Raw genomic sequence first — 24451 nt, 5'->3', positions numbered from 1 at the left:
ATTAAAAGACAGCATCAATGTTTATACACGATTCAAAATGAAACATCTTATATAAACACACACTCTGCATTACGCAAGGTCGATTGCAGCCTTCATATTTTGCGACAACCTGCATACATTTGTGGGCAGTAGCACATCATATACGCTTTCTCTCGCTCACTATGGGTTTTACTAGAAGTCTTATAGAACAAAATAAAACTTTGTTCACATTCCTAATGCCATATGCCACTACACCCTATTGTAACACCACATCATTCACCAGCCTAGCCATGTGAAAAGTAAACCGGGTTGGCTTTACCAGGAACAGATTACACCTCAAGCCAAGAGTACCAAGCTCCATGGTCGCGAGCTCTGCTACAATTTATACAAAATTTGCTTTTAGTTCTCAAAACAAGTCCTCTCCGCCCCCCCCCCCCCCCCCCCCCCTCCAACCGTTGGTAAATCACTGCAGTGTTTACATCCCCAGGTCGCTATACCTGGATTAGATTGAAACCCTCAAGTGACAACACGCAAAATTAAAAACCCATGACAACATCCCGCCAGCCAACATTGGAGCAGTGATGGTGAGGCGGAGTAAGTCATCCCTAAATTGACTATTCCCACTGTGTAGCTGAGCCAGACATTGGCCAGGAACCTTTGGCTGATTTTGCCCTCCTTAGCGGAGGAAAGCAACAGCTAATTCAAATGCCCTACTACCTTCCCCAGGTCAGCCAACCCAGCACAAACTAGGGGTCAAACTTCCATGGTCTGTCTGGCTCAGCTACACAGTGGGAATAGTCAATTTAGGGATGACTTACTCCGCCTCACCATCACTGCTCCAATGTTGGCTGGCGGGATGTTGTCATGGGTTTTAAATTTTGCGTGTTGTCACTTGAGGGTTTCAATCTAATCCAGGTCAAGGAATGAAGCTTTTCTTTTTTCCCTGGATACAGGGCTGTGTGTGAAATTACAAGCCAGCTCTCTGTCGTTACAAGCAATCTGGCACAATGAGGATAGCGGACCCAAGAAGTGGAACAGTCACTATAGTAGATTACAGAGCGCTCAACTAAGGTTTAACAGGTGTTTAACTCAGAAACAGGCTGTGCTGCCCCTGATAAGAAATGCTTGTTGCAAGTACAGCATTAGAAACCCCATTACAGCTATTGCCCCTGCCTAATTTTTGATTGATTGATTAGTTTATTGTCACATGTACCGATGTACAGTGAAAAGTAGTTTTCTACGGCCAAGGGAACATACACAGTTCGTACACAGCAGACAAAAAGAATAATCAACAAAGTACATTGACAAATAGTACATAGACAATAGTGGTTACAGTGTGGAACAAGGGCCAATCAAAGCAAATACATGAGCAAGAGCAGCATTGGGCGTCGTGAATAGTGTTTCTGAATGGCCTTCCCTTAATAACTCCTAAATTCAAAACTAAAAACATTGTTACAAACTTAGAGAATTGAGAAAATTTTCTCCAATTTGTGACCATTAGAAATTTACATAAAGTTCAGTCATTCTCCACCGTAGACAGTTCTCAGTCGTTACAAGCAATCTGGCACAATGAGGATAGCGGACCCAAGAGTAGCTGAGCCATACAGACCATGGAAGTTTGACCCCTAGTTTGTGCTGGGTTGGCTGACCTGGGGAAGGTAGTAGGGCATCGGAATTAGCTGTTGCTTTCCTCAGCTAAGGAGGGCAAAATCAGCCAAAGGTTCCTGGCCAATGTATAGCGACTCCTATAGTGTGTGGGGATGTAAACACTGCAGAGATTTACCAGCGTTCAGTATATGGACAGTAAAAATCAAAGCAACACTGGCGAAACAATGTGTGCCCTGAAAACACATCATAAGCAAGAGAGTTACGCCAGAGATCTGATACACTTGGTTCACACTTGGTTCAAACTCACTGGCACCTTGGTTCAAACTCACTGGCATCCAGCAACATAGTAATTTGAAATTCCAACAAACTAAGATAGCATCACAACCTGAGTGGCCACAACAGAAGTTTGATTCACCCTGGTGTAGACTCCTTGGGAGTGAAAGAGAAGAGATGGTTTCAGGATTCCACAAGCATAGGAACAGGAGTTGGCCATTTAGCTCCTTCAGCCTGCTCAAGTAGATCATGACAGATCAACTCTAATCGGTTCGATATCCCTTGACCCCACAACCTAACATGAATCTATCAGACTTAGTCTTGAATGCATTCACAGCCTTTCATATAACATAAGAAAACAAAACCTTGAATTTTTTTGTTTCAATTAGATCATTTTCCGAATTCTAGGGAACATAGGCCAAGCATATGCAATCTGTTGTCACAGGATAATCCTCACACTTCAGGGATCAGTCTCCTTAAAACAAGGAGACTTAAACTGTGTGGACTCACAAGGATCTTCTTTTTTTTTTTATAAAAGCGTAGTAAGAATTCTCCTCTATAGAACCATAGAATTCCTACAGTGCAGAAGGAGGCCATTCAGCCATTGAGGCCCACTTCCCCGCCCTATCCCTGAAACCCAATAACCCCACTTAATCTGCACATCCTGGGACACTAAGGGATAATTTTAGCATGGCCGATCCACTTAACCTTTTTTGTACCCAATTCTTCTTTTCCCTCCCAATTAAGGGGCAATTTAGCATAGCCAATCCACCTGTCCTGCACATCTTTGGATTGTGGGGTGACACCCACGCAGACACAAGGAGAATGTGCAAACTCCACACGGACAGTGACCCAGGGCTGGAATCAAACCCGGGTCCTCGACGCCGCAGTGCTAACCACTGCGCTGCTCTTAACTTTTACTTTCCTAATTATTAAAGGAAAGCTAGTCAGAAATTAGGCTGGGACAATAGCAGTAAGGGAGAACGGAACAGATTCCTAATTCTGTATCTTCGTGATTTGTGTACAAGTATACCCAGGTCCTGCTGCATACCAACATTTCCCAGCCTCTTACCATTTAAATTAATCTTCTTGTTTTCTAGTTTTCCTACCAAAGTGGATAATTTCAGACTTCCCGCATTATATTCCATCAGCCTGGTTATCGCTCAACTACTCAATCTTCCTATACCCCTTTGCAGCCAAGGAGTATCTTAAAGGAAGAGAGAAAGTTCAAGATCAGAGAGGTTCAGGGAGAAAACATCAGGCTTCGGCCTACGTGGCTGAAAGAATGGCCACCAGGGAAGAGCAATTCAAAATTAGGAATGTTCAAGAGGCCAGAATTATTCTAGAAATTTCAGAGGGTAGTCAGGTTGGAGGAGATTACAGGGATAGGGAGGGACGAGGCCATGGAGAGATTTGAAATCAAGGATGAGAATTTTAAAATCGAGGTGCTGGTTGACCAGGAGCCATTGTAGGTTATTGAACACCTATTTTAAGAGGGTGAGGTGGCAGCAAAAAGAAACCAAGCCTTTGGCTACATAGGCGAGACCAGGCCATCAGCTACACAGGAAAATACAAAAGACACACAATGGCATTCCAAAACGTTTCATGGTGGGGTTGCGGGGTGGGGGGGACAAGAAGCAAAAAATTCACCGAATGTACTGCCAAAGGTAAAGGGTCTTTTCTTAAATAAGATGTACAAAGGTTGAACGGTTCGAAGTCTTTAAGGTCCCCTCCCACAACCTCACATCTGTGACCAGTTTGCATGCATTTTCCAAAACTGCATCTGAAATTGCTTCTTTTCATGGCTGCATTTCAAAGGGATTTTCCCAACAGATCATTTCAGCTTTTGGCAGTACAGTCTCTCCTAAAAGACACCAATCGTCCCATAAGAATTGCTGTGTGTGCGTGTTTAATACATAAAGCAAATACATTAAAGGGGCCAGATCGACATGCTAGCCATTAGAGGCCAATACCGCCATGTCTGGAATAATCCAAGGTGCCCTTTTTATTCTTTCATGGGATGTGGGTGTTTCCAGCTAGGTCAGAATTTATTGCCCATCCCTAATTGCCCTGGAGAACCGCTACAGTCCATGTGGTGTAGGTACACCCACAGTGCTGTTAGGAAGGGAATTCCAGGATTTTGACCCAATGACAGTGAAGGGACAGTAATATGGTTCCAAGTCAGGATGGTGAGTCACTTGGAGGGGAACGTGTAGGCGGCGGTCTTGCGGTGTCTGCTGTCCTTGCCCTTCTAGGTGGTAGAGGTCATAGGTTTGCAGTAGAAGGACAGTGTTTCCTAATAGCACTGCTATGCAAAGACTTGAGCAAAATGTGTGTTATCTGGCACACTCCGGGAATGGGTTGTGCCATTAATTTAAAAGGGGGGTGGGGCAAGTGAAGCAACAGCAGAACGAGCTTGCTGGTTGATGCCACTAACAAACTGTTGACCTTCAATTAATGATCGCTTTTAACTTTGGCCTTTTGTGGAAAACAGAGTTAATTTCAACTGTTTTGGTGTGAAACTGAATGCAAGGCTCGAAGCGGTGATTCCACCCAGACATTAAAAGGCTGATTAAAAATGAAGGAATGAGCTAACAGTGAGGTTGGGCCAAGCGAGGCAACAGTGGCTCACCAGGAGCTTGGCTAGCCGTATTAAAGCGACCAGGCAGCTCAGAAATTCCGATTACTACAGCACTCCGGTTGGCACCATGCCGATAACACAAACTTTAATGTACACGGTGGACAGGTGCTTCTCCTCAACATCTACTTCCCATGGCACATGAACTAAGAGTTTCAGAAGTGAATGCCAAGCTAAAATCCAACCTTCCCCAAGTGTACTGCACCCTCTTGTGTACATGAACTGACTGTCAATTCCCATTAATAATCTTTTTTTCACCCCAATTGCATTTTTTTCACCCCAATTGCACATTTGCCTGCATTTGAAAATCCAGTTCTATAAAAAGCCTAATTAAGACCATAAGACCAAGGAGCAGAATTAGGCCACTCGGCCCATCGAGTCTGCTCCGCCATTCAATCATGGCTCATATGTTTCTCATCTCCATTCTCCTGCCGTCTCCCCATAACCCCGATCCCCTTATTGATCAAAAACCTATCTATCTCTGTTTTAAAGTCAGTGATTTGGCCTCCACAGTCTTCTGCGACACAGAGTTCCACAAGTTCACCACCCTCTGGCTGAAGAAATTCCTCCTCATCTCGGTTTTAAAGGATCATCCCTTTAGTTTGAGATTGTGTTCTCTGCTACTAGTTTTTCCCACAAGTGGAAACATTCTCTCCACCTCCACTCTATCCAGGCCACGCAGTATCCTGTAAGTTTCAATAAGATCCCCCCACATCCTTCTAAACTCCAACGAGTACAGACCCAGAGTCCTCAACCGTTCCTCATACGACAAGTTCTTCATTCCAGGGATCATTCTTGTGAACCTCCTCTGGGCCCTTTACAAGGCCAGCACATCCTTCCTTAGATACAGGGCCCAAAACTGCTCACAATACTCCAAATGGGGTCTGACCAGAGCCTTATACAGCCTCAGAAGTACATCCCTGGTCTTGTATTCTAGCCCTCTCAACACGAATGCTAACATTACATTTGCCTTCCTAACTGCGGACTGAACCTGCACATTAACCTTAAGAGACTCGTGAACAAGGACTCCCAAATCCCTTTGTGCTTCTGATTTCCTAAGCATCTTCCCATTTAGAAAATAGTCTATGCATAACTTCACACTTTTCCATATTGTATTCCATCTGACACTTCTTTGCCCACTCTCCTCGCCTGTCCAAGCCCTTCTGAAGCCCGCCTGCTTCAATACTACCTGCCCCTCTAAAGATCTTTATATCATCTGCAAACTTAGCAACAGTGCCTTCAGTCCCTTCCTCCAGATCATTAAAGTATATTGTGAAAAGTTGTGGTCCCAGCACCGACCCCTGAAGTATACCACTAGTCACCGGCTGCTATACTGAAAAAGACCCCTTTATCCCCACTCTCTGCCTTCTGCCAGTCAGCCAATCCTCTATCCGTGCCAGGATCTTACTCTTAACACCATGGGCTCGTAACGTATTTAACAAACTTATTTAACAGTCTCCTATGTGGCACCTTGTCAAAGGCCTTCTGGAAATCTAAATAAATAACGTCCACTGGTTCTCCTTTGTCTAACTAGCTTGTTACCTCCTCAAAGAACTCAAACAGATTTGTCAGACATGACCTCCCCTTGACGAAGCCGTGCTGACTCAGTCCTATTTTATCATGAACTTCCAAGTACTCTGCGATCTCACTTTTCATAACGGACTCTAAAATCTTACCAGTGACCGAAGTCTGGCTAACCGGCCTATAATTTAACGTCTTCTGCCTCCCTCCCTTCTTAAACAGTGGTGTTACATTAGCCACTTTCCAGTCCTCTGGGACCCTTCCTGCCTCCAATGATTCCTGAAAGATCATCACCAATGCCTCCACAATCTCCTGAGCTATCTCCTTTAGAACCCAGGGGTGTAGTCCATCTGGTACAGGTGATTTATCCACCTTCAGACTTTTCAGTTTCCCCAGAAACTTCTCATTAGTAATGGTCATTGCACTCACCTCTGCCCCCTGGTTCTCCTGGAGCTCTGGCATCCCACTGGTGTCTTCCACCGTGAAGACTGATGCAAAGTACCTATTCAGTTAGTCTGCCATTTCTTTGTTTCCTATTATTAATTGATATAGTTTACCAACAATACTGTAGTGTATGTATTTGTTCTTTATGAAGGTCCGCCTTCTCAACCTTCCCCCTCGTCTGGTGCGGTGATCCTCAGGTTAAATCCCTCCTCCCCAAAGGAGGAAGCAGCCTCTGGCCATCTGGGACTATGGTGACTTTCCCATACCTAGTGTATGTAGTTTGGCTGCAACAATACGGACTCCTCTCATTCCACTTAAAGCATTCCAGAAGAGTTACTGAGGAATACTGTAAGTTCCTGTTCAGTGATTTTACAACATCACAATTGCTTCATATTCCCAAAGATAACAGCGGATGAAGAATTCCATATTTTCTGCGACTGACAGTTTTTTGCTTTTAGAGGAACAGGAGAGACAGATCGTAAGGAGCAGGAAAAAGACAGACGGAGTAGGATCAAGAAGTGAGGGGTTGGGGGGAGCTGGAAAGACGGGTTCAGGAAAGAGGACGGAGAAGAGAGAAAGGAGGAAAAAGAGAAGAGGGAGGAGAGAGAACTGAGCAGGAGGAACAGGAAAGAAGGAGGGAGCGAGGGAATAGGGTACAAGGCTGGAAGGCTAAACGACAAATGGAAACCATTGCAAGACGAAAGGGCATAGTAATAGAACAAGTAAAGAAACAAAAGATGGGAAGGTAGATGTAAGTGTCAATAGCAGAATCATGACCAACATCTACTATCTGAAAAAATAACAGCAAGGACAATTTGAAATTGTTAAGACTCAATATTGAGTTCAGAAGATTGTAAAGTGCTATTGCTACCTTCTCCAGACCCAGCTTTTGTTTATTTAGTTGTTCCATTACCCCTCTCTCTTTGCCTTGTACCATCATTTTTGTCATTAATTCAGCCTTGCCCGCCACCTGATCAATTCCTGTTTGCTCTCTTGCAGCTCCTGCAATTAATCAAAATCCTATTCATTTAATCAGTAAGGGGATCAAGGGTTCTGGGGATAAGGCAGGAGTTGAGGATTACCATATTAGATCAGTCATGATCTCACTGAATGATAGAGTCGACTCGATGGGCTGAATGGCCTACATCTGCTCCTACGTCTTATGGTCTCATTTTTAACATCTTGTAGTTCAGATTAACTTTAACCAAAATACTATGGATACTTGAAAGCAGGAAAGAACAAGAAAAGCTGGAAACACTCGGCAGGTTTAGGAGCACATGTTGAAACAATGGGATTAACCTTTCATCTGAACTTTAACTCCATTTCTCTCCACCGGTTCAACCTTACCGGTTGAGAATTCCCAATATTTTCTGCTTTTATCTCAAACAGTCTCTTGTGACAAAGTGCAGGCGGACAGGGATTTGTTGTCACTCATGCTGCAGGTATATCTAAAGTTTCAGTGTTTGCATTGCAGTAAAATAACCAGAACCACAGAGGGGCAGATGCAGAAATGTTTAAAGATGCAAGGATTATTCCTTGTGATGGGGAGAGGGAGCAAAAGGAGTTTGGGGTGGCATATTGTTTTTTTAATATTATTTGATGCGTTTTCCAGTTCTTTGGTTATTGAAATTTTCCTTCAGAAGTTATGTCTCCCTTGTTCCCATGTCTTCAGTCTTCACCTATCCACCAGAGGTAACAAAAGCAACATTAAATCGAAAAATAAGCTGCGCGATAAGAAATCTCTGTGGAGATATCCAACTGTAAACAGACAACAAACATAACATAACATGTTGCTGAAAACTCAAGCAATGGCTCAATGTGGGAACATATAAACATACGAATAGAAAGTGTGGGCCATTCGGCCCCTCGAGCCTCCTCAGTCCTTCAAGGTCATGGCCAATTTGATTGTGGCCTCAACTCCACATTCCACCTACTCCTGATAACTTTTGACATTTGACTCTCTTGTTAATCAAGATTCTTGTTAATCAAGAATCTATCTATTCCTGCCGTAAAATATTCATTGACCCTGCCTCCAGAGCTCTCTGGAAGAGAGCGTTCCAGAGTTTCCCAACCCTCAGAAAAAAATTATTTTAACCTCAGAATTAAATGAGAGATCCCTTATTTTTAAATTGTGTTCCCTAGCTCCAGTCTCTCACACAAGTGGGACAGTCCCTTCAGCATCCACCCTTCAAAGTCTTTCCAGGATCTTATGGGGGGGGAGGGGGGAAGTTTCCAAGCCCCTTCACCCTGTGCAAATCGCCGAGCAAATGCGGGAACTTGATTACCACCCATTTGAATTCATAGTAATGTGCCTTTCTCCAGCAGTGGGATCACCACCAAATCTCATCCATGTTGGTATTTATATTCCACATGAGCTTACTAGCAGTTGAATTACTTTCTTCCACCTTGCAACAATATCATTCTATCTTCTTCTCCCTCATTATTTCTCATCTGCTTTATCCACTCCATGTGACAGAAAGGTCCGCATTCTCATCATTCTGTTAAGAAATCCTTCCTAAATTCTTTATTTGGCCTGTTGGTGGCTATTGCATATTTATTCCCCTTCAATCTGGACTAAACGGAGTGAAAATAGTTGCTTCATTTTAAAAATCTTGGTCAGTGACTTTACCATAGAAAAAGAGCCCCAGCCTTCACAATCGTTCTAGATAGTTTTATCTTTTCAATTCCGCTATATCCTTTTCACTCTTCTGCACTTTCTCCAGTGCTTCAATATCGTCTGGTGATACGGAGACCAGAACTATACAGAGAAATCCAAGTGTCGTCTAACCAAGGTTCCATAAAACTTAACATTACCTCCATGTTTTTTTTCTATTCTGTTCCTCTACAAGTGGACCATGGTCTTTCTTTGCACTCGATGAACTGTAAATCACTGTAGTTCCATTTTTATACTCGGTTACAATCTTAACAGCTGATCTTCAGTTCCCTTGTGAACTTCAGAGATGTGTTAGGAGCAATACCTGCACATTCTATGCTGTGTGGATGCACAGGGACCTCAAGGTCACACGTGTGGCGTGTACAGTGAAATATACAGGCTGCACACAACAAAGAAATTAAGGGACACCGAATGAGCTCTGTTTTGTATTCATGGTGTTTCTAGTGTTTTCTCACTAGTAACCTTACAGTGGAACAGGGGCACTGTAAGAGACCGATCATGTGATGTAATCGCCCATTTGCACGGACAAGCTGGCGGTGTTACAATCGCAGCTTGCAGTGTCAGCATCTTCAATAAAGTTCCTCGCTTGTTTGAACCTCGAAGGGCTGCAGACTTCATTTTGAAACTCCCACATTAAAAACTGTGATGAGGTAAGCGAACAGAGTTTGTAGGCACTTGGAAAAACAAGTCCAACAGCATATGCAGGCACCCAAAAAGAAAAATAAATTAAACTTGTCGCTACATTAAAGTTGGCGACGGGGGAGCCAAACTGGTCTCAGCCGCTACATTAAAGTTGGCGACGGGAGAGTCAAACTGGTCCCAGCCATCGGAGGGACTAAAAAATCATCGAGGAATCCGAGGAAAACAACTTTGGAATGAAGCTCGCCACGTGCTCTGCCCAACGATCAGTAATAGTACCGGAAGCACCTAGAGTAGCATGGATGCTGCAACAACAAATTTAGAGCGAGGGTGCTGTAAAACACCAAATGTCCAAGCGAACATAGCAGCAGCTATAGTCCTAACTTTCCTGAGCATAATGGGGGGGGGGGGGGGGGGGGGGGGGGAGGGGGGGGGGGGGGGAGAGACGGGACACACACGACATTTAACCCCCTGCGGAGTCTGGTACAGCCAGAAAAGCCGGACACAAAAACCTATGATGAAGTGGTGGGAATTCTGCAGGGCCACTATTCATCAAAACCTTAGTCATCGCAGAAATGTTTAAGTTTCATAAGCGCAACCAAGGAAAGGTGAATCGGTTGTTCAGCTTGTAGTTACCCTGAAAAGGCTGGCTTAAAACTGTGAATTTGGGGATGTGTTAAGCGCTACCATCAGAGATAGATTAGTCTGTGATTTAAGGAGCAAAGCTATTCAAAACCAGTTGTTAACCAAAAGCAACGTGACCTTAAAGAAAGCTTTGGAAATTGCTGTATCCATGGAATTAGCAGCAAAGAAGCTCAACAGTTCAGTTCAAGCACAAGAATTCACAAGATGTCAGCTGAAATTGGAACACATACCTGATTGTCACTTGCCATCGGTGTGCAAATACCGAGCGCTCAGCAGAAGATTGTCAGTGCAAAACATAATTTGCTGGAATTGCGGCAGAAAGGGCCACATTGAATGCGCTTGTTGGAAAAAGAAACCAGCTTCAGGCAAAAGTTTCAAAAAGCAAGAGCCAAATTAATCAAATGGGAAATGAATAAAGGAAAAAGTGCCCACGTGGAACAAAAAGGACGAGAAGGAACTTGATTCACATTCCGAAGACAAACTGTCATTGAATGTACTGGCTATTGCTGGTGTAACAAACCACGATTGGGTCACTCCATTACTGGACGGTCAGCCAGTGAAGATGGAGATGAACACTAGGGCTATCCTCGTGCTGGTGGCAGAAACCATTTATCAAGAAAAGCTCCAACATATTACTCTGAAACCTTCAAAGATAGTGTTAAAAACCAACACTGGAGAAGTAGTTCCGTTGAGGGGACATAATGATGTAGCAGTGTGATTGAATGAACAGACGGCAGATTTGTCCTTGCACATTGTCAAAGGAAATTATCCGGCACTAATGGGAAGAACCTGGCTGGAAACAATCAGATTAAATTGGGCTGAGGTAAATCTCAGGAGAGATTCCGAGTCAGGTCTACCCAAAATCTGGAAGAAATTTGCCATTGTCCTGGACGGTGAGCTGGGAAACATGAAGGATATCCCAGTAAAACTGAAGATCAAGGAAGAAAGGAGAGATGCTTAACGGTTAGGTCAGTGCCAATCAGACCAAGGTAGAGGCAGAATTAGGATGGCTGGTTAGAACGTGAGTCCTTGAACCTGTTAGCATAAGTCATTGGGCCACTCCAATTGCACCTGCGATGAAAAATAATGGATCTGAATGCATTTGTGGCGATTTTAAAGTCACTATTAATCCTGTATTGCACCTTGATTGATTATTGGGTTGGCTAGAGGCCAACACTTCAGTCAGGCATATCTTCAAATTAATGTGGATCCAGATTTGCAACAGTTCTTGATGATTGTGGCACACAAATTATGATATAAAAGATTACCATTTGCCATCACTTCCATACCAGTGTTGTTCCAAAAAGCTATGGACCAAATCATAAGTGAATTAGACGGAGTCCAGTGTTACTTAGGTGACATCTTGGTTACTGGAAATGATGAGGAAGAACATCTCTGCAACCCAGATGCCAAACTGTGAATTTTTCCAAATCTTCAATTGAATATCTGGGACGTTATCAATACCAAGGGACTATATAAGCCGCCTTCAAATGTCAAGGCCATTACCGAGGCACCTGCACATCGGAATATAAACTAACTTTGATTTTTCTTAGACTTATTAAATTACTATGGAATGTTAGCGACTATTCGAAAGTCCTTACACCACCTACTGAGTCGACATAAAATGTGGAAATGGGGGGGATCAATGTGAGAGAGCATTCGAGCGAGCCAAAGAGGCACTAATCAAGTCAGAAGTACCAATATATTTCAATCCAAATTTACCTCTGCTACTGACATGCGATGTATCACCTTATGGGGTCGGGGCAGTGGTTCCCACATAAGGCCCACAGGTGAAGAGAAGCGGACAGCCTTCGCGTCCAGGACCATGAAAAAGGCTGAAAGCAATTACGTGCAGATAGAGGGAAGAAGCCCTATTCATTTTTCAACTACAACGGTTCCACCAAAACCTGCATGGGTGGAACTTCACTTTATTGATGGACCATTGCCCTCTAACAACGATTCTTGGACCTCATATCGGGGTTCCATCCGTGGCAGTGTGCAGTATGCAATGGCGAGCATTGCTCTTGACAGCATACACATGTAGAGCAGTACCCTCTCTGCCCTTGATTTATGCTTTCCATTCCCACTTTAACCCACAATTGATGGGTCATCTTGGGCCCACTTTTGAGATTTACCTCCCGAAACTGCATTGTTTTTCTGTCTGTGTAGAGTTTGGACGTTCTCCCCAGGTCTGCATGGTTTCCTCCGGGTGCTCAGATTTCCATCCACAGTCCAAAGATGTGCAGGTTTGGTGGATTGGCCATGATCAATGCATGGGGTCATGGAGATAGGGTGGGGAGAAGGCCTAGGTAGGGTGCTCTTTTGGAGGGTCGGTGGAGAACCAGTGGCCCAAATAGCCTCCTTCAGCACTCTACGAATTCTATGGTATTCTGTGTTATGAATTGGTAGCACCATGTCCACTGGTCCCATGGAGACAAACAGCACTGGGGTCTCCGCTATTTACGATCTATATTAATGGCTTAGATGAAGAAATCAAAATTAATGTATCTATGTTTGCTGATGATACAAAGCCAGATGGGAACGGAAGCCGTGGAGGAGGAGTCAGAGGCTCCAAAGAGATACAGTCAGCTTTAAGTGCGTGGGCGACAAGGTGACAGATGAAGTATAATGTGGGGTAATGTGAAGTTATTCACTTTGGTAGTAAGCATTGAAAAGCTGAATATCTTTTGAAAGATGTGAAACTTGTAAATGTTGATGTTCAGAGAAGGAATTGGGTGCATTCAAACAAAGAACAAAGTTAGCATGCAGGTACGGCATGCAATTAGGAAGGCAAATGGCATATTGGCCTTTATTGGAAAGAGACTGGAATACAAGAATAAGGAAATCCTGCTACAATTGTACAGGGGACCGCATCGGGAGTATTGTGCAAATTTGGTCTCCATATTTAAGAAAGGATAATAATAATAATAGCTTATTGTCACACGTAGGCTTCAATGAAGTTACTGTGAAATGCCCCTAGTCGCCACATTCCGGCGCCTGTTCGGGGAGGCCGGTACGGGAATTGAACTCACACTTCTGGCATTGTTCTGCATTACAAGCCAGCTGTTTAGCCCACTGTGCTAAACCAGCCCCTGGACCTCATATCGGGATCATCTTGTTTTGGAGGCAAGCACAGCAAAATGTCATTAGATTGGTCCCTGGGATGAGAGGGTAGTTCGATGATGAATGGCTGAGTAAATCGGGCCTATATTCTCCAGAGTCATGAGGGAGGCAAGCCAAGATGCTGAAAAAGGTGGACACAAAGGCTGTTTCTCCTGGATGGGGAGTTTGAAACTGGGGTGCACAGCCTGAGGAGAAGGGATCGATCATTTAGGACTATGATGAGAAATCTCACTCAGATGGCGTTGAAACATTAGAATTCTTTACCCCAGAGGGTTGTGACTGCTCCATCATTGAGTCTTTTCAAGGCAGAGATAGACAGATATTTGGTGTCTCAGGGAATCGAGAGATATGGGGAAGGGGTGCGCAGGAAAGCTATCATTTAAAACATTTTTATTATTTTTTTATTTAAAAAAAGAGTACCCAATTATTTTTTTTGAATTAAGGGGCAATTTAGTGTGGCCAAAGAACCTACCCTGCACATCTTTGGGTTAAGGGGGCGAAACCCATGCAAACACGGGGAGCATGTGCAAACTCCACATGGACAGTGACCCAGGATCGAACCTAGGACCTCGGCGCGTGAGGCAGCAGTGCTAACCACTGCGCCACTGTGCTGCCCCCGGAAAGCTATCATTTGACTTAAATGTTTTGAACGGCAGAGCAGGCTCAACAGACCAAATGGTATACTCATTCTAGCATTTTATGTTATGTTCAGCAACTCGGACAGAGAACGCAAATCACAGACCATAGATATTTATGTACCTCAATATCTCTTTAAAAAAATATATTTTACTTGTGGAACTGAGCAAACTATTATGTGGTCAGCTGTGACCAAGCACTCCACACCAAGGTGACCTTGCATTCAAAGTTTAAATCCCTTCTTTGCCGGCAGACACTGTTAGCGAAGGAGGAGATGTTGCTGGCCGGAGACAAGTGCAGCATTTTCCCCACCTTGTTTGTGACAAAGAGGAAGGAGACCTGTTGGGGCCGCCCAATCGCCACTGGATTCTTCCAGCACAAGACTCCATAAACTGAAATTACTCCACCCTGCGTGCTGTAGGTTTTGGAGTGGAAAAGGTTTTTTTTCTCTCTGTCAGAACAGCAAGAAGTCTTACAACACCATTATTCCCCACTGGGTCACTGTCTGTGCGGAGTCTGCATGTTCTCCCCGTGTCTGCGTGGGTTTCCTCCGGGTGCTCCGGTTTCCTCCCACAGTCCAAAGATGTGCAGGTTAGGTGGATTGGCCATGATAAATTGCCCTTAGTGACTAAAAAGGTTAGGAGGGGTTATTGGGTTACGGGAATAGGGTGGAAGTGAGGGCTTAAGTGGGTCGGTGCAGACTCGATGGGCCAAATGGCCCCTTCTGCACTGGATGCTCTATGATTCCTATGAACACCAGATTAAAGTCCAACAGGTTTGCTTCGAATCACTAGCTTTCGGAGCACAGCTCCTTCCTCAGGTGAAGACTTCTTCCTGTGCTCACCCTAGTCCAACCCTGCCATCGCCACATCATGTCAGAACAGTGGCTGCCCAATGTCAAAAAAAAATCATTCTGGAAAATGTATTTGTGAAAATGGCCCATTCGCCAGCACCAGTGCACTTTGTTTTGATCACCACAAAATACTCAGCCAAAACAGCATAAAGAAAAGGCACTGCTGAAATTCTTCACATAGGTTAGATTGCCAAGATTTCCTTGCTAACTAGCTAGCCACTGCATTGCCTATATAACAACAGTGAAAACATTTTAAAAGTTATTGATTTGCTTTAAAAAGCCTTGGGTTGCCCAGAGTCTGCAAAAGACGCATTCGATTTTCAAGGTCTTTTTACATGTAACTGAAGGTTGATGGTTGCATACAAGAGAGTCCTGGAAGAAAAGGATCCACTGGAAGCAAAATTCAACAGCCTATTCTGGGAAGAAATGGGTGCAGTAATAAACAGGGTGTACTGCTCCAGAGGAGTCAGCAAGACTCCCCTGCCAACAATCAGATGGACTACTTCCAACAAAAACCCACAAATGGCTGGAACCAGATTGTAAGCTTTCAAAATAGGAAAGGGAAATAGGCATCAAGCAAACAGGCCCGACTGGGGCCACTTGCAGCTTTTAATTTTAGAACACTTTAATTTTTCAAATACTTCTGGTCAGATGGCTTGTTGGTGCTCAGAATAAAAACGTGAGGAATCTGAGAAGTTTTCCTGCAGTGTTAACTTAGTGGTTAGAATTCAGGAACACTTTCCAGCACTTTAATGGCAAAGACCACGAGTGAGATGGGAGGGGAAAATAAGGAAAAAACCCGAGACAAAAAAAATAAATGAATTTCCTTGTTCATATTTTTTTTATCTGGAGGAGGTGGTGGTGAAGAGCTGGAATCCCACTGCTGCTCTTTAGAAAATGGAGACTTACATTCGTGTAACTTTGTTACAATCCAGCTATGGAACGTGTTTCCCGCACTGACTGGACTAATCCAGCAGTGGAATCTCCAGAACAAATACTGACAAATTTGCAACAAAAAAAAATGTAGAAAATGCAGTGTCTTCTCTTCATAGACGCAGGTAACATTGCAAGACGACTGTACTTTTAGCTTCGCCCAAAGCACGCTTACACATAACAATTGATAAAAACAAAATGTTTTAATTGGAGTCGCCCAAGTTACAGAATTCACTACTCACCGCTGAAGAATTTCACTAACTGGTGGGCAGGCGGGACAGTTAGGATTTTAAAATTTTCTATTTTAAACAAAACTGCGGCTCGATTGTAAAGCCAACCCTCTCCTTCCTGCGACAGAGCTGAGAATCTCTAGAGTAAGCAGATCAGGGAGAACATATCGACAGGCTACCTAAAGCGCCAGTATCTGTCTACATAGTTACTGGAATCTATCTTACAGCTAAGATAAATAATAATTAGAAGAGAGCATAAGATGAATCACAAATATGAAAGGCAGTCCGGCTGCCATCATTACTGAAACAATGTTCTTATAGGTAAACGCCTGTGATCGTAGCTTGGACTAGATGTAGGGTTACTGACTTTGGCTACCTGAATTCTGGAGGTTTCATAATATGACCAGTTGCCTTCAACTGGTCCAGCCTCACTCTCCCACCATTGGTCATCCGATACATCCATCTTCACAGTGTACTGTCACCTCAAGCCATTTGGATGGTTTGCAATTGTCCATCAAAACAGCCGATTTACCCCATCTTCACCTTTTAATAAAAGTGTTCAAAGAAAATTAAAAGTTTTTTCATTAATATTCAAATGATTTTTCTCCTGGGTTGTTTGCAGCATTGGGCTGGAGGTTAATCTTTAATTCCTGGAGACGCCAGGACAACCCCAGCCATCCAGGGCCAGATGCAGATACCATGGTGTGCTGCGCCCAGTCACAAGGCAGAACGGATCAATGCAAAGAAATGGTAAGGTTCTGTTTCCAAAGCTGCACACTCCTAGAAAGAACTTTCTCTTCAACCTCCAAACAAAATGGATAAAGTGTGATTGACAGCACCATAAGCTCAGACGGGGCGGTGCATTGCTGGTTGCCACATGGAGGATCCACTTAACCACAAGAACTCCTCGTACTCTAACAGCAAGTACTAGATAATTGCCTTGGGGGGAAAAACTGTAATCCCATCTTGGACTTCAAAGAATCAGCACTTGTCTGTGGCGGTTTACCTAGGCTATATTTCAAACCATCAAACAAAAATAAATCACATTTTGTACAAGATGCCTTTCAACAGAGTCCAGCACCATTCCAATGGCCATATATAGCAACCCTAAATGTTCAGCATATAGCTCTCAGTGCCACAAGTATAAAGAGAAAAATCATTGGCTGCCTTTGCTACATTTCTTCCATGTCCTTTGATTAAGTACATTTTTAGTGGCAATGATAAGTAAAAGATTGATGTAAAGATTTTATTTTAAAAGTGGATTTAAGCTGCTCATTTTAAATTGATAAAACATGACAGCAACATCTTAAACATTTCAGTGGAGAACGTGCAGTTAAAAGCCAAGTGGGAAGTTGGACACTGCCATGTGTGTGGATCAGTGGGCAACGGGTGAAATGCAGGGGCTCTGGGAGACAAGCACACGTAAGGGCTGTCCACGGTTGAAGCCAAGGAGGTTGAAAGAAACCTCCACTATTTTTTGGGCCTTTAACGACACTCGATTTTAAACAAAGTGGCAAGGCTACTCTCCTTGGCTGAAATTTGTTCTCATTAAAGTTAATCCTTGTTCACAAACATACATTTTATTAAATAGTGGCTGCTGCTTTCAACGGAACTGCTAGTAGGCTTGGCTGGTTAGGTCACATGACTGATGGATAGGTTGGTTGAGATTTAGGGTGAGTGGCTGTGGGGTTATTCAGGGGTGTGCTCTGGCTGCTGAGGAAGGTTTTACAAAAGCACAAAAATTAAGTGCAGACCAGGAGTGAAGCAAAGGTTCAAATGTCACGGCTGAGTAATTGTGGAGATCTAATCTTCTCAAAATCACAAGCATCAAATGTTAACGTACCACTTGATTCCTCGAGGCAGATGGTAATCTGCTCATTTCAGACTACGAGTGTTTAAAGCGATGCTATCACAGAAAGGTATCCTCTCTAAGGCATGGTAGCTGAATGCTGGAGAAAAACTTTGGTGCAGTGTGATTGGTGCACAAGTAGAAAATAATTAGAAAAAGAAAAAGAGGGAAAAAAACCAAACATAACCCAATAGATGACGAATGAAGATAGAAAACACATCCATGCGGCACTATTTCTGACCAATCAAATGTGCAGTGTCGGAGTTGAGATGGATATATAGATGAAAGGGGACACTGGCTCACATCACCATAGACTTTCCTGCCATCTCAATGGAAACACAGAAACTTCCCACTCATTCACTGCCTAGAAACACTGAAATTGAGAAGTGTGCAAAAGATTTTTTTTTAAATTCTACTTTTAAGCACAAGACTCTTCAATATGTTGGAAACATATCATAAATAGGGTTGCAATATCATGTACCGCAGCAGAGACCGCTGTTAATTGTTTTTCTCATGATAGAGAGGGCCAAGAGATAGAAAAACAGAATGAACTCATTCAAAAATTGCATATAGTGCACTCAGCAACAGTAACAATAGTTTGTAGTTATACAGTGCCTTTAACACAGCAAAGCTTCACAGGATTTTCATCAAATTAGTGCCATATATGGATATATCAGGAGACACAATTAAAGTCTGGTCAGAGAAGATAAGGTAGAATTTAATAAATGCCTTAAAGGAGACAAGGAGAGAGAGAGAGGGGCAGTGAAATGGGGAGAGGTTAAAGGGGGAGTCCCAGAGCGCAAGGCCTCGGTCTTAATGGCCTCCAATGGTAGAACAATGAAAATCAATGATGGGCAAGAGGCAAGAATTAGAGGGGCACAAAGATCTTGGAGGTTTGTAGGGCTAGAGGGGGGAAGGGGGGGGCACAGAGGAATTTGAAAATCAGGGTGAGAATTTTAAAAGTGTGCTGTTGCTGGACTAGACTATGAATCTGAAACACTTCTGCAATATCAAACAGGGTTAGAGGGGGTGGTGAACCACTGAGCATCAGGAGGGGTGCAATTCCCAGTCAGGCATACAAGTATCGGAAGCATGCTGAACCTGGAGATCAGATTGCTGATATACCCACGGTCTGTTTCAATATATCAGCTAACTGCTATTGGCTTTTATTCAGTGCTTGGTATTGTTTTGTCTCCCTAACAACAGCTGTTGGGTGTGCACCGATTGTCAGGCCACTCTGTTAGCATGTGTGCTCTACCATGTTCGGGATGTGTTACTTTGGATCAGATGCTCTTTCTAAAAAGGCCATTGGGGTAAGGCCACTGCTACCATGACTACATCAACATCTTCTCTACTCGAATTCAAAGAAACCACATTAAGGACTCTTAAAAATGGGCAAGGGAGTCTGAAGCAGATCCCAAGTTCCAAACTCCTGGCTGGAGCAGAGCCCCGACAAAAACAATCCACTAAATACACCTTGTAGTTAATAGCCTAAAGTAAATTGTTCTGTCGCTGTTTAACATATATTACTTGGCAGACTTTCTTTTCCTCCCTCACTATTCTTTCTCTCTCTCTCTCTCGTCCCCCCCCCCCCTCTCCACCCCACCGTCTTCAGAGTCTAACTCGATCTGTGGTATTGCTCCACAGGTGCTAGCAATCTTCTGATACCTTAGCCAACTGGCCAACACAACACAGCACTCAGAAATGGGAACCCTGGCTGAAATTACAAGCTCCTTCGTCCAAGGGTGTTGACGCGAATTGCAGTGTGCCCCCTGACACTTGGCAGGAACTAGCTAACTTAACACAGACCAGGGATTGAATCTCAGGCCCTCCTGGATCTGTACCACCTCGCCTGGCGCATCTCCTCAGTAAGTCAGATAACAGCTGTATTCTGCAGGATTTTTAATCAAGTCTTTAGTTTATTCACCCAACACAATGGAAAAACAGTCAACTGCATCTAGATTGCAACCAGATTGGATTGCAGCTTCCCAATGGACTACTTATTTCTTACTGCATTTACTGCTTAGCACTTTCAACTGATTACAAAATAGTCCCAAATTAGGGATCAAAGGCTATACTGTATACGGTGCTGGTTCAGCCTATCAGGATGCTGTGTAGATTTGATCACAAAATTACCATAAGATCTCGAGGGGGTGCAGCAATTAGCAACTAGGGTAATTCCAGATACCAGGAATTTTAAGTTGAGGAGAGTCAGGCTGGCTGTTTTTTTAAACTTCAGGTTGACATTGACATGATTATGAAAGGAGCTTGACAAAGTTGGCCCAGGTAAATATTCACAATAAGAGATTCAAATGTCAAACAGACATTAGTTATAAGTTAATAAAAAAAGGCTTGTGGATTGAGTTACCAAGAAGGCTGTTGAAGCCATATGGTGAGAAGGCAGGATGGAATGGACATGCTGTGTCTATAACCTTGTCTTGTTCCTAGAAATTCTCAAGTTCTTAAATTATTCTCCTTTAATGCCCAGAACACTAAACACAGGGAACTCGAGGCCAAGTCTCACTTACAGACAGCAGCCAGTTTCATAAGTCTGATCAGTTCTGTGTAAAATATATGTCTGTTGTTAAGTGTATTCTGTCATCTTTGCAAATTGGAGGTTTGAAGTTGCAGTTTTCAGAAATCCTAATGAAAGCAGAGACGGCCTTGGCAGAATGCTCGTGGGTTCATCAGCAGCATCGCCGGGGAGGGATGGTCTTTTCAAGCACTCTTTCTGGGCCGAGTGATAAATGCCAGCGGTGCTGTCTGTGCAGGGGAGCAGAATGGCACTCTAGCAGCGGCTAGCTGGACTCGACAGTGACGGATCAAGCGCAAAGTCCAGCCTCACACCGGCCCTTGGAAAGAGCACCTCATCTAAGCCCACGCCACCACCCTATCCCCGTAACCCAGTAACCTCACCTAACCTAATTTATCATGGTCAATCCTCCTAACCTGCACATCTTTGGACTGCGGGAGGAAACCTGAGCACCCGGAGGAAACACACGCAGACCTGGGGAGAATGTGCAGACTCCGCACAGACAGTGACCCAAGCTGGGAATCGAACCTGGGACCCTGGAGCTGTTAAGCAACTGTGCTAACCACTATGTTGCCATGCTGCCCAATGGTGAGCTCTTAAATCACCATCATTCAGGTGGAAGTGCTTAGTATCTCCAAAGTATGCAAATAAAAGATCATAAGCTGATTCTGTCCTTCCCCAATGAACTCGCATGCATTCCAGAAAGGTTAGCAGTGGGAACACCGTAGCAATTTCCCTCTCCCTAGCATCGGCCAATCATAGACACCTATCGCCAACCTAACCGAGAAAGTGTTTGAATACTGAAGTATCCCTGTCTGTTTGGACTACTCACGGGATTAATTTGTTGAACTTTTAAGAGGTGATAAAAAGTGATCCATTCAGCAAATAAAAACTGGGGAGATGAGGAGAGTTACATAGTGAGTTGTTGCAACCTGGAATGTACCCACTGAAAGATTGGTGGATGAAATTTCAATAATAATTTTCAAAAGGGAATTGGGTAGATACTTCAAAAATGAGAAATTTGCAAGGCTATTGGGGAACAGCAGGGCAATGAGACTAACAGGCAGCTGTTTCAAATAACCGCCTCAGACAACGTCTGCTGATAGTCTGACAAATAAGAAGGTTGGTGGCATTTTCTAAGTATCAGGACAACACAGAGGCAGCGCTCTTTTGTTAAAGGTCCCATTTATTTCTAGTCTGAAGGGATGATGGGAGGAAACTTCAGGTACCCTGAATGCCGGGGTTTAGCTCAGTTGGCTGAACAGCTGGTTCGTGATGCAGAGAGAGGCCAACAGCAGGGGTTTAGGGGTGGTGATCCTCAGATTAAACCACCAGTCAGCTCTCCCCCTCAAAGGGGAAAACAGCCTATGGTCATAGAACATAGAAAAGGGCCTTCAGCCCACGATGTTGAGCCGACCATTTATATTAATCTAAGATCAACCTAACCTACACCCCTTCAATTTACTACTGTCCATGTGTCTGTCCAAGAGTCGCTTAAATGTCCCAAATGACTCTGACTCCACCACCTCTGCTGGCAGTGCATTCCACGCTGTAGCCACCTGAATTGGCCAAGACCCGATTTAAAATGGCGAATGGCGAACGGCAAAGGCTGAAGGGAAATTCAGCCAACACAGGCAGAGACCAGCAGGTGCAGGTTTGCTGTGTATTTAACTTTGCAAAGCCCAGACAGCATCGATACCAACAACCATCAGCATAATAATGTAGCAGCCATCTACATACTAATGAGCAATCCCCGGGAACAATAGCAACATTTGGGACACGCAAAACTAAGCCAGACTCCCCGGCGCCAGCAGGAGCCAACACAAAAGAGGTTAACGAACACCTCAAGACCGCCCATGGATCAGGGAACCGCTCCAGTATTGGAGAAATCGAACCAAGCGATTGGAACGAAGTCCAATCACCTAGAACCAGGTACAGGGTCCACCCCGAAAGGCGGGAAGCCCCTGGGGACTATAAAGTTAAGCCCCCAAGTTCAACTCGCTCTCTTCTTCCTGCCCGGGGTCACCCAGCAACGCGAACCAACCTTGACCGTGACCGGTGCAGTGACCGCCGAAAGAAGTAAGTCTCAAGTCAACGCTCACTACGAGATAGGCGCTCCTAGCTACCAATCCGTACCCACTTCGAATCCCGCAGACTCAGAACACGAACGAAAGGCCATTTGTTTCCCTGACCTGGTGGGCCATTCCGAAGTTGAGTATAGGCCTGTTAGTTATAGAAGTAGCTTAGACGTAGAATTTGTGCATGAGTAGCGATTACTGTGTATAATAAATGTGCTTTGATTTGAATCTTACTAATCGGTGTATTGAGTTATTGATTATTACTTGGACTTGAACCTCGTGGCGGTATCATAAAGATACCTGGCGACTCGAGAGCAAAGGGAATAAAACAGAGCAATTGAACCAACCGAAAAGTTAGCAACAACGCACCCACCACTCTGTGTAAAGAACCTACCTCTGACAACTCCCCTATACCTTCCCCCAATCACCTTAAAATTATGTCCCCTCGTGACAGCCATTTCCACCCTAGGGAAAAGTCTCTGGCTATCCACTCTATCCATACCTCTCATCACCTTGTACACCTCTATCATGTCAAGTCTCTGCCTTCTTCACTCCAGTGAGAAAGCCCTAGCTCCCTCAACCTTTCTTCATAACACATGAAGAACGTCCATTCCAGGCAGCATCCTGGTAAATCTCTTCTGCACCCTCTCCAAATCATCCACATCCTTCCTCTAATGAGGCGACCAGAACTGGACACAATATTCCAAGTGTGGAATCTGGGACTATGGCAATTTTACCAGGACAGGGGCTTGCAAATAGTCACATAACCCTAAACAGTTCTAGACCTGATAGAGATCTTTAAGATTGTGAAAGAGTTTGAGGAGGGTGCGTTGACATCAAGAAAACGTTCCCAGAGAACAGTTACGGTGTAGAAAAAGGCCATTCCGCCCATCATGTTTGCGCCAGGTGGAATTCAAAACTAAGAGGCCTTAAGTACAATAGTCACTAATGTGCTCAATGGGGGATTCAGGAACCACGACTAATCCCAGAGAGTGGCTAGAATGTGGAGCTCACTATTACAGGGAGCAACTACGGAAAACAGCACTGCTAACTTCCCTTGAATGTATGTAAACATATAGGGGAAAAATGAATAAAATGTTATGCTGATTGGTTAGATGAAGACTGGTGGGAGAGGTTTTGTGGGAGCAGGAACATAGGTGTGGATAAGTTGGGCTGAATGGTCTGTTTCTGGGCTATTCACGTCATGTCGTTCTACAATAATACCCAAAGGAGGAATAAACCTTCAGTCACCATGGAGATGAAGTACAGTTCACAAGGTTCAGAAAAATTATATAACAGTCCCCTCCTCACTTGCTGAATTCCTGGAGAATTCCCACCTCCTTAAAAAGGTAGAAATGAACTGGTGGCAGAATGGCTGATGTAAAGTTCAGGTAGGATATCACATTCATGAATAACATTCACCCTACATGGAGCAGGGTAAAACCATTCAAACCATATGCTCTTTTTGCAGAGGAGCACAGTCCGTTCTACCCCACACCCTCTCACAGGTCTGTGGATGGGACAGGATTGATGGGTTTTAAATTACACTTTATCATTCCGTGTTTTCTGTTGTCAAATTGAAATCACTGAGCTCAGCATTAAATATAGTATTTAGCCTGTCACTAACAGGGACACAGAGACAGAAACCTTGTGCAGCAGCCACATGTTCATAAACATCTTTATGACCTTGTTAATGAAGACCTGCAAACTATTGAGAGCTGATGTTTTAAAGTGGTGTGATGTGCAATAATTACTTATCTTTCTGTTTACGATCAGGGGAACTTCAAACTGGAAC

General features: G+C 43.9%; 1 protein-coding gene across 1 annotated transcript in view; it reads right to left on the bottom strand.

Moving 5' to 3' along the window:
• LOC140395269 (AP-1 complex subunit mu-1) overlaps positions 1-24451 on the bottom strand; it is a 185928-nt gene that overhangs the window by 5477 nt on the left and 156000 nt on the right. The gene's annotated exons all lie outside the window — the stretch shown is intronic.

This window comes from Scyliorhinus torazame, chromosome 18, assembly GCF_047496885.1.
Source record: "Scyliorhinus torazame isolate Kashiwa2021f chromosome 18, sScyTor2.1, whole genome shotgun sequence".
In the NCBI taxonomy this organism is placed as follows: domain Eukaryota; kingdom Metazoa; phylum Chordata; class Chondrichthyes; order Carcharhiniformes; family Scyliorhinidae; genus Scyliorhinus; species Scyliorhinus torazame.
Note: the sequence above shows the minus strand (reverse complement) of the source record. Positions and strands in the feature narration are given on the sequence as shown.